The sequence below is a fragment of the Rousettus aegyptiacus genome, unplaced genomic scaffold (genome assembly GCF_014176215.1).
Source record: "Rousettus aegyptiacus isolate mRouAeg1 unplaced genomic scaffold, mRouAeg1.p scaffold_m13_p_1, whole genome shotgun sequence".
NCBI lineage: Eukaryota > Metazoa > Chordata > Mammalia > Chiroptera > Pteropodidae > Rousettus > Rousettus aegyptiacus.
The window spans coordinates 120,098,512-120,109,651 of NW_023416284.1; the positions used below are offsets into that span (position 1 = coordinate 120,098,512).

General features: G+C 36.5%; 1 pseudogene; it reads left to right on the forward strand.

Moving 5' to 3' along the window:
• The first annotated feature begins 6,931 nt into the window (after window positions 1-6,931).
• On the forward strand, window positions 6,932-8,136 carry LOC107509275 (annotated as a pseudogene).
• Window positions 8,137-11,140: the final 3,004 nt, after the last annotated feature.

The window sequence follows — 11,140 nt, forward strand, 5'->3', positions numbered from 1 at the left end:
AAGATTTAGTAAAAGAAGTGAAGCCCTATTATTTCCTCTCTCTAGACTGGGTGTCTTTTTTTGGTGGATGGTGAGTGAGCTGCAGGCTGATTTTGTTTCTGACACTCCTGTGAAACCCAGCAAGTACTCATATGTTTCCCAAGGTCGAGCTTTAATTCTCAGGCACTGGATAGTCTAAATTCCTAAAGAAGAAAAAATTTTTTTCTTGTCTTATAATTCGTAAGCTGTTTCACTCTCTCTGTGCAGGATAGTATGTTTATTCCTATTTCCAGATCATGCACCTTAAGAAGTGTAGGAATAGGAAAGGATCTAATTCTCTTTTCTGTCTCTTCACATTTACAAAAAGAATCTGTGAGATGGTGGTTCTAGCAAGGATTTTTCTTAGTCTAAGAGTTTATTTTTCTCTGTTTCCGTCTAGAGGAAGGTAAGAAGAGGGCCACTAGTCCAGTTACATCATTTGTAATCTTGCTAATAAGCCTAAAGGTCTTAATTATTTAACTAATACTTATTGGATTACTAGTGAAATTGAACTTTTTTTCTTTTGTATATTGGTGCACTCTTTTGTATATCTTTAGAAAATTGTTTGACTCCCCATTTTCTCACAGTCATGTCATATTTTCCTTACTGATTGATGAGTCTAAACACCAAATTAGTGCATGCTATCATGCAAAATTAATGTGGGTTTTCCTCCCTAATGTATAGTAACTATTGTGTTCTGAGAAACTTAGGCCTGATAAAGCCCTTCCGGTTCTGCTTGTGGTAGGATGCCTTAATTTGAAGGAACAGAATGGAGGATCTGTATTGAATAATAAGTATGATACCTTATTTATACATTATTTTATAATTTAAAAAGATCTCTTATACATATAATCACATTTGGAAGCAAATGAGATATTCTCTGAGTTCTTAGACCAAAAGGAAAGAAGTCTTTTTATATATTTCACAAGGATTTGAATTGTACTAGCTCATTATTATTTATATTTCATGGGATGTTAGTCTGTTTGGCACTGGGCTTTGTGTGACTGTTGTTAGGACTGTACCCCTGGTTGTGCTAAGTGATCAAGAGAACGGAGTCTGTTTGTTGGCTCTGATGTTCCTTTTGGCAGATTCAGAATTGGGCTGGGATTCCATGTATCTCAATTTAGAGGCACCATTGCATGCAAAATATTATTTTTAATTGTGGTAAAATATACATAACATAAATTTACCATCTTAACTATTTCTAAGCATACAGTTCAGTGGTATTAAATACATTCACATTCTTGTGCAACCATCACCACTGTCCATCTCTAGAACTCTTTTCATCTTGCAAAACTGAAACTCTGTACCCAGTAAATAAAAACTCCCTATTCTTCCATTCCCAACCCTGGCAACCACCAGCTACTTTCTGTATCTATTCATTTAGCTAGTTTAAGTATCACATATAAGTGGAATAATAAGTAATTGTCTTTTTTTTTTTTTTTGATTGGTTTATTTTTCTTGAGCCATTGGCATTTTGGGCTGGACAATTCTTGGTGGTGTACAACTGTTTCTTGCATAATATTTGACTCCTTGGGTGACCTTTGGACACTAGATGCCTATGGAAACACCACTATCTTATGCCAATCATAACTGGAGTATGGTAGTGCTCTTTTGGGTATCCAAATAAAACCTTTAAACCATCTGAAGTTGATTCTTTCAAAAGTATGTATTTGAAATGTAAATAGCTCCTTATCCCAATCTGTGTAAACAGCCCCAGATGCCACTCTCTTAGACCTGAGAGAGCCAAGCCAAGTTTCATCAAAGGCTCTTTCAAAGTTCAGTTCCTGACCAGGCACTTGTAAACAGTTTAAATGTTCTGCTTGGAGTGTGTGGTGTGCATCTGGGCATTTAAGATTCACAGTGCTTGGCTTCTTCCAGGAAGAAAAGACTACACAGTCAGCTTCTTGTCTTCGACTCCCTTCCCAACCAACCCTTTTGATAGTTCCACTTAATGTGAATAGTTTACTACCATGTTCATTATGTATTGCATTTTTCAATATATTTATTTTAGCAGAAATACCTATAAATACTTAGAATAGCTTAGGAATACTGCAAGTGGTGTGCTTGTCTTAAATGCCAGAGTGGAAGTTGGACTTGAGGCGAACAGCCTTCCTGGGAGAAATGGGCTCTTCTGAAACTCTAGGCAGTCATGAAAGACAAAGGACAGATCATCTCGAGGCCCTTACCATTATTGCCACACATACTCATCAACAAAGCTTTATTTTTTAAAAGGTGTTTTGTATTATAACAGTAATAAATGCACATTATTAAAATATAGAAAATAAAGGAAATTATGAAAAGAAAGAATAGGAAGGAAATTAGAGCATGTGAAAGTACTTATGGAGCACCCATTTATTGACGTCCGGTATATTTAATGCATTTTAAAGATACAGTTCTCACCTATTTCCTACCTTCCTTTTCAAAGAGAACATGCTTGCATTCAGTTGTGCTAAGATGATTGATAATACAATTAGGGAGCTAAAATTGAATTCAGTGATTGGTCCATCCACCTCGCTCATTCTATAGTGAAACTCTTTGGAGGCAGTTAAGTGTCTTGCCGGTGATCATGCTACTCTCCATAGTGATGTTTGGTAACTTCTATTCATGTAGTTGTGAATTTCAATAATACTTTAAAATAAGTTTGGAAAGTTATAAAATCTGCCTCTTCTGGCTGTGTTATGAGCTGTGTATGCTATCTGCCAAACTTTGGGGCTCTGACTTTGGGGCTCTGGCCTGTGAGGTTTCATTCTAATTCTGTATAACTCTTATAATGCATTTTCCCCTATCCACTCTTAACAACTGCTCTTTATGGTTGTCTGATCTTTTATGTTTTATGGTTGTCTGCATATATTGTACCTAGAAAGATAAGTTGCAATAAGTCATGGTTCAATACTGTGAAAAGAACAGACTCAACAAGAAGGCCCGAGTCTGCCTTTATCTCAGGCAGTCACAAGATTTCTCTAAGCTCCAGATCTTTTCTTTGTAAAATGGGGTGATAATGGACTACCTATGAGTTTCTGTAAGTATTAATAAAGTAATTATAACAGAATACTTTGTAAGCAAAGGCTTGTGCAAATATATTATGCCCTAATGCTGTCATTCCTTTTGCTGAAGTTCGTGGATAATCTGTTCTAATAGCAAGTTAGAGTTTTACTTAAAATGATTTAGTTAATAAGAAATAAGAGCTTCCATGATGTTGAAAACTCTAAGTGGAGCTTAAAGTTATACAGAATTATTAGATGCGATTTTAACAGCTTCTCTGAAAGGCCTTCCCTGTCTACTCAGTCTAAAGTTACCCCAACTTTCACTTTCTGTTTCATTGCTAATTTATTTCTATGTGGTCCTTGTCATTAGTTGAAATGATACAAATTCCTTTATAAATTTACCTAACATCTCAGTGATCTACTCTTTTATTCGTGGTAAGGTTGCTAACTCCTAGAACAGTGCCTGGCACACATGATATGCCAGTGGTTGAATAAACAAATGAATCACATGCATTCAGAATTAGTTACAAAGAGATACTCAAATATTTTCTCGACTTAAAATTTTATAATTAAATATTTTCAAATTGGACCATTTGGGTAAGAGTTGGAGCTGCTTAAGTACATTTTTTTTTTTTTGTAGTGAACCTTGAGCTGTTTTTATTATAGTATGTTTCTACCAGATGCCCATAGATTAATGCAGTTAGTAATGAGAATGGGAAAAAGCAATAAAATGTTGGGGAATGAACAATGGACCAGGTGTAAGGCTCTCTTTATCTCAATTTTCTTAACTGTCAGGTGGCATAGTTGGAATACTGATGGTCTCAAGGGGCCACTATAATTCTATGAGCTCTTCGTAAGAGGAAATGAGAAGGATCTAAGAATCTTTAATGCATGTGTATAAACAGACATGTCAAAACTTTTCTTTAGAAGGAAATAGGGCATCCTTTTAAGCCATTGTGAAGCATGGCAGTTGATGAACTGATTATGGGAAGAGCTTAAGAGGGAATATGAGATAGGAAACAATTTCCAAGAACTGTCTAGTTGGTGCAGGAATTTTCCTTAAATTCAGATCCTTGTTGTGACTTAAGTTAGCTAGCCCAAACATACTGGAAAATTTGTAGCCAAATTTGAAGATTTTTAAAAATCAATTGTTTAATCAGAACTCGCCCTTCTAAGTCAATGAATAAGTGACTTATTCATTGTGCTTATTTATAAGTGCTACTGCTCTCCTTTCTAGCTGTAGGCCATTGCTTCATCACTTTTGGTTTTCTATGATTATTATCTTGGCACTGACACTAGTTTGATAACTGTGCTAAAGATGAAGCAGAAGACAGTAGAAGGCTGAAGTTTCATTTATAGATACAGGCGATTTACCCTTTCTTCCCTTTTAAAACTTATCATAAATGAATAAACAAAATAATGGCAATACTTTATGAATGGAGTAGTTGGAAAAGCATTTACAGTAGCATTGTTGTGGATTGTGATAGCAGTGTGACGAAGATATGAAATATGTTTAACTTAGAGGGTTTCTGGACAGGTGTAATTCACTTTTATTAGATACTAGATTGTTTTTATTTTCTCTAACATGTTACATTAACCATTTAAGAAAATGAATTTTCATATTTTTTATATTTCTAAATGTTAATAATCATTAAGGTGATTTTTCTCTAAATAAACAAAAACATATTGGTATGTACAGTACAAATCTCATGCAGGAAAGTGTGATTGGTTAATCGTCATTTATTCCTGCTGTGTTTGTTTAAGTAAAGCTATAAATACCATTGATATAGGGAGACATGGATATGTTCTAATTGTTCAGAACACATTTTTGGTTGTGAATTAAAACATGACTATTTTAAAGAGATTTCCTTTAAAAATTTAGCTTCAAAAATATGTGTATGCATCATTATTAGAAAAGCGACATAGTGAAAAAATTATGGATTGGCAGTCAGAATATGTGAGTTTAAGTCCTGGCTTGGCCTCCCTGCCTCCCTTTCCCCCCACCCCCCTCCAAAAGAAGGGAACTTTTTAATAAGGCTTTCTATAACTTCTTTATTTATAAAATGTCATGATTTAGATGGACTTCCTTCTGCCATACAATCCTGTGTATTTTACAATTTAAATAAAAATTATATTGATCTTTACAAAAACAAATTTGAGAAAATGAGAATAAAGTCAATATTAAATGGTTTTAAGATTGGCATTGATTCTTTTTATTAGGATTTCCTAATTATTGTCTAATCTTTTCACAAAGGAACACAGACTTCCTATAAGCTTTTGGGAAAAAAAGTTTATTCTAGCCAGTTGAAGAGTACAGTTGATTTATCCTGGCAATTGTGCTCTTGGTTAGAAACATCTTTCAACTAAAGATCACTCTTCCCTTGGCTTCCACCTGAAAGGCAGAAACAGGAGAATATCCTGAGATGTGGTTTGGCAGCTCCTAATCTCGGTGCCTTGCAGACTCCTCTGCGCTGTGTGGTTTAGGGGTTGTGCCAGGAGCGTGCTCTGGTATAACCTCCCTGGTCTGAGGTATGTGTGAATGTGTGAATGTGTGTGTGCGTGTGCGTGCATGCGAGCACTAGTTTTTATGTGTGCAGAGGCGGGTGGTTTGAGTAATTTACCTTTGTCTGCCTGGCAAGACAGATTTGTTTTGGTCTTCTTTCTTTATGAATCAGCTTCATTAAATTTTGAAAGTAATTACCCCTGAAAAAGGACAAATGAACAAGATTATTTTCCGAAGAGTTATCATTTGGTGCCAGCAATCAGGCATGACTCCATACCACTCCTTGTGACCCACGATGTGATCTGATATTTAACCTAAGTACATGCTCCACCTTTTTTCCTGGATACAGGAAAGGGATGTATAATGCTTCATTCTTATAAAATGACTTCTTAAAATCTAGAATTACTGAGACTAGGATAAGAAAAATCAGTCGTGGCATTTAAGCACTCCCTGGTCCCCAGAGTCATTTTGAGAGAAGGTGATGAACATGTTTTAATAGTTTAATATTTCTGGAATGTGAGCAGGGTCTGCATAGTCAGAAAGGTTGTCACTCCAGGGATCTACTACAAGACTGCTGACCTTGCTGCAGCATCCAGTGTTTTTGGGAACAAAGCCTAACCTCTCAATATTCTTTCATATTTCCTTTCCTTGAATTTTACCCCATGGAAAATGGATGGTGTTGGGATATGCGGAATGAGTGTAATAAACCACTTTTTTCATCTGTATATGTTAGCTATATGTTATCTTTCTCTGTAATAAAATGCTGTAAATTAGTTATTGCCCTTATATAGAATTTCACAGCTGATGGGGAGATATTTCTTATATAAGGTCATTTCAATGCCCAATAAATCAAAGCAATATAGTATGATTTGTCTACAGACATGAATGGCTGTTGGCATTTTCATCAATGTGCTGACATTCTCTCTAAATTAACCAAACATAGGACATCATCAAAATAGTAGAATAGGTGGTCCCCAACTTTCGTCTCCTTCTCAGAAAGATCAACTAGCAACTATCTGTAGACGAGACACCTTTGTGAAAATTCCAGATGCCAAGTGTGAGACTGAAGCATTCCCATGGACTTCAGAGACCAAGAAGGACTATGTAAGAAGGGTAATCAATGTTTTCATTTTGACTGCATTGTCCCCCTATCAGGATGGCACAGCTCCACATCTAGAAGGGCCCTTTGAGCCTATGGTTTCTTGGGAGATACAAGCGAACCAAAGGTGGACATCCAGTTTCTCCTGCACTCTTCCTGGGAAGCCCACTTATGTCTTGCCTTTTAGGGATCCCTGGGGGAATCGATGGGGCTGGACCCCCAGAATCAGACAGAGATAAAGAAAGGAGGTGGGGAGCCACAATTTCTTTAGGAACAAACTGTTAATTCTGTTTCAGTGCAAGAAAACAAGGTATTGTTTCCCCAATGGGTTCTCTTACACAATCAATCAACCAATTTGCCTTGAAATTTGGCAGAAAGCTAGCTGAATCTGCTGAGGGTAAAAATATTTAAAATATTTTATTTTCTCTTTGGGGCATCTCTAACTGCTTGACTGTGGTGTGCTTGGGCACCAGAGGTACCACTGCAGCTCAAACAGACCAGAACAGAGATCAACTGAACAGAGATCACAACATCAAATCTTATCTTGAAAGCGAGAGGAAAAGGAAAATGAACTCCAACTTGGGGAAGATTGAAGAAATATCTTCTGATTTCCAGACACTAATCTCAGAAATCGACAATCCTAGTGATGTGTATGTACTTAAAACAGCCAACAGAATATATGGAGAGAAAATGTATCTATTTCTCGAAAATTATTTAGAAGACATGAAAACATACTTTGGTATAGAGCGATGGTATGTTAACTTTTTGGAAGCTTCTGACCAAATTAGAAAAGAGACCAACTGTTGGGTTAAAAGCCAGACAGGGAAAAATCCTGAATCTCCTACCTGATGATGGTGTGGATTCTGCAACCAGAATGGTTCTGGTGAATGTGCTTTCCTTTGAAGGAAGCTGAGAACATCAATTCTTACTCCAAGACACTACAGAAAAGCCTTTCAGAATAAACAAGAATACAAGCAAACCAGTACAAATGATGTGATGGAAAAAAAAAAACTGTTTTTCACACAGAAAGGCCACACAAACCATTGGCCTTCAACTCTATTATGAGAGTCATGACTGCAGCCTGTTCATACTGCTGCCCACAAATATCAGTGGGCTGGATCAGCTGGAAAAAGTTGTCATCTATGAGAAGTTGAATAAGTGGGCCAGATCATACATAATGTGGTTATACGATGTGCAATTGTATATTCCCAAGTTCATGATGGCAGAGACTTATGATCTCAAGTCAGCCCTGAGCAGCAGGGGCATAAACGATGCCTTTAAACCAGAGCACAGCCTGACTTCTGAGGAATGTCTATGAGGAGAAACATATTTATGTCTAGTGTTTTCAACAATCTTTTGTAGAACTAAACGAACAAGGTACAGAAGCCACAGCTGGCACTGGGAGTGAGGTGAGTTTTCAAATTAGACTCCTCTCCATTGAATTGAACGCAGACCACCCACGCCTCTTTTTCTTCAGGCACAACAAAACCGGTGCCATTCTCTTTTATGGGAGATTCTGTTCCCCCTAAACCTGCATCTCTGGGATTGTCGGTTTCTGAGATTAGTGTCTGAAAATCAAACAAGACCATCTTATGATGTGAAAAATGCATTATAAGATGGAAAAACAATTATAATTAAGAACTAGTCTGGATATTTTTTACATTTGAATATTAGCAAGTCAGTCTTGAAATAATGCAGTCTAGTGATACTGTCATATCTGTATAGCTAGAGGACATGGCAAATTTTATTTTTACCCATTAACATTTTGTCTTAATGTGACTTTTATTTACATTTCAGAAATACTATGTTATCGAATTGAACGCCTGGTAATTCTTGAGCTGTCTGGTCACTGTATCATCATTGCCACTTGTATTTCACATGCATCATTTAGTGAAAAAAAATCTTTATAAAGGTGATATACTGATAAACAAAAGTATTCTCAAGAATGTAATTTTAATAGTTCACAAGTTACTATAGTAACATTAAATACCCCTCTTCTACTTTTTGACTATTTAAAATTACTCATGTTGACATTAACAGAAAAACTAGTGAAATCCAAATGAAATATGGAGTTTAATTAGTATCAATGCACCAATGTTGGCTTCTTAGCTTTAGTAAATGTATTATGGTAATGTTAGATGTTTGGGGAAACTGTGTTAAGAGTATGCAGAATTCCCTGTGTTATCTTTGCAACTTTTCTGGGAATCTAAAAGTATTCCAAAATAAAAATTTTATTAAAAATAAGAAAAAATAGAAGCAGGGAGGGATTTGCAGCAATCAGCCTGCAGATCTTGGCGGACCACATTTCTGCTGGTAGTGGTGCCTGCACAGAGATCTCAGACAGGAACAGAGCAAAGCTGTGGCTCCATCTGGATAGGGAGCTTGGTCAGCAGTTCTAGGGCTATGAAACCCATTCTATGGTTCCATTTGAACAGGGAAGCGAGTAAGCAGCCCTATCAAACTGCTGAGCATAGTTCCCTGCTCGACCAGGAAGGCCAGTCAGAAGCTCTGGGTAGCAATGGAGCCCTTCGTGCAGCCTTTCTCTAGCAGAAAACCATGTCAGCAACTCCTTGTAACAGTAGAATATAAACTCTGGCCCTGCCTGTCCAGGAAAACTGAACACTGCCAGGGCAACCTTGGAATAAAATCTATAGTACTGCCAACCTATAGAGTCCAAGCTATACACCTGCTTGATTGCTGAGGACAGCCTGAGGCCTTGCCCAGGGATAGAGTCACTTGCCCAGCCAGTGACAATGGCCAGTTGCAGAGCATAGCCTGTGGCCATACCTGACCAGGGAACTAGGACAGTAACTTCACTCAACCTTGGAGCATAGTATCCAACCCCGTCTAATTCCAGGGACCCAGCCAACAACCTTGCCCAAAGTGGAACACACAGCCAGGGGCTGATTTCAAACTATACTACAAAGCTATAGTAATTAAAACAATATGGCATTGGTGTAACAACAGACACATAAACCAATGGAATAGAATAGAGAACTTAAAAACAAGTCTCTACATTTATAGTCAACTAGGGACAAGGGAGCCAAGAATACTCAATGGGAAAATAATAGTCTCTTCAATAAACGATGCTGATAACACTGGGTAATAACATGCAGAAAAATTAATTTGGACCCCTGTCTTATGTCACTCATAAAAATTAACTCAAAATGAATTAAAGACTTAAAAACCTGATACTGTAAAACTCTGAGAGGAAAATAGGGAAGAAGCTACTTGAATTTGGTCTTGGCACTGACATTTTTGATATGACACTAAAATCACAAACAACAAAAGCAAAAATAAACAAATTAGACTACATCAATCTAAAATGCTTCTGCACAACAAAACACAATTAAATTAAAAGGCAATCTATGGAATGGGAGAAAGTATCTTCAAACCATATACTGATAAGGGGTTCATATACAAATGAAGAACTACAATTCAGTAGGAAAAAGCCCCCAAATAATTTGATTAAAAAATGAGTCAAAGAACTAAATAAATAACTTTCCCAAAGAGGATATCAAAATGGCAAACAAACATATGAAAAGGTGCTTAACATCACTAATTATCAGGGAAACGGAAATCAGAACCATGATGAGATATCACCTGTCAGAATGACTGTTATCAATAAATCAACAAACATTGAAAAGGATGTGGAGAAAAGGGAACCCCTTTGTTCTTTTGGTGGGAATATAAACTGGAACAGCTACTATGGAAAACAGTTGGAATTTCTTCAAAAAATTAAAAATCAACTACTATATTATCCCTGAATCACACTTCTGGGTGTATATCTGAAGGTAATTTAAACAAGATATCAAAAAGATATCTGCACTCTCATGTTTATTGTGTCATTATTCAAATTAGCCAAGACATGGAAGCAACCAAAGTGTCCACTGGCAAATGAATGGATAAAGAAAATGTGGTATTTATACACAATGGAATATTATTTAACCAAGAGGAAGAAGGAAATCTTGTCATTTGCAACAATGTGGATGGAACTTGAGGGTATGGTGCAATAAGTCAGACAGAGAAATAGGAATACTGTATGATCTCACTTATGTGTGAAATCCAAACAAGTTGAACTCGGAATAGATTAATGGTTGTCAGGTTCCAGGGTTGGGGGAAATGAGGATACATTGGTCAAAGGGTACAAAGTTCCATTTATAAGATAATTAAGTTCTGGGAATGTATAATTGGTACAGCATGGTGACTGTCAATAATACTGTATTGTATGCTTGAAAATTGTTATGAGAGTAACTCTTAAATGTTCTCACCACACATGCACAAAAAGGTAACTGTCAGCTGTAGGGTGTGTTAAATTACCTTACTGTGGTAGTCATTTCACAATACATGTGTATCAAATCATCATACTGTACATTTAAACTTACACAATGTTATTTGTCAGTTATATCTCAATAAATATAGAACGATGAAACAAAATCATTAAATTAAAGCCTTTCTGGAGTATTTAAAATTCCTGGGGCAGCATTTTGTCCTCTTATATTTAGTTTCTTCTGTTAGCTATAGCTATGTTTT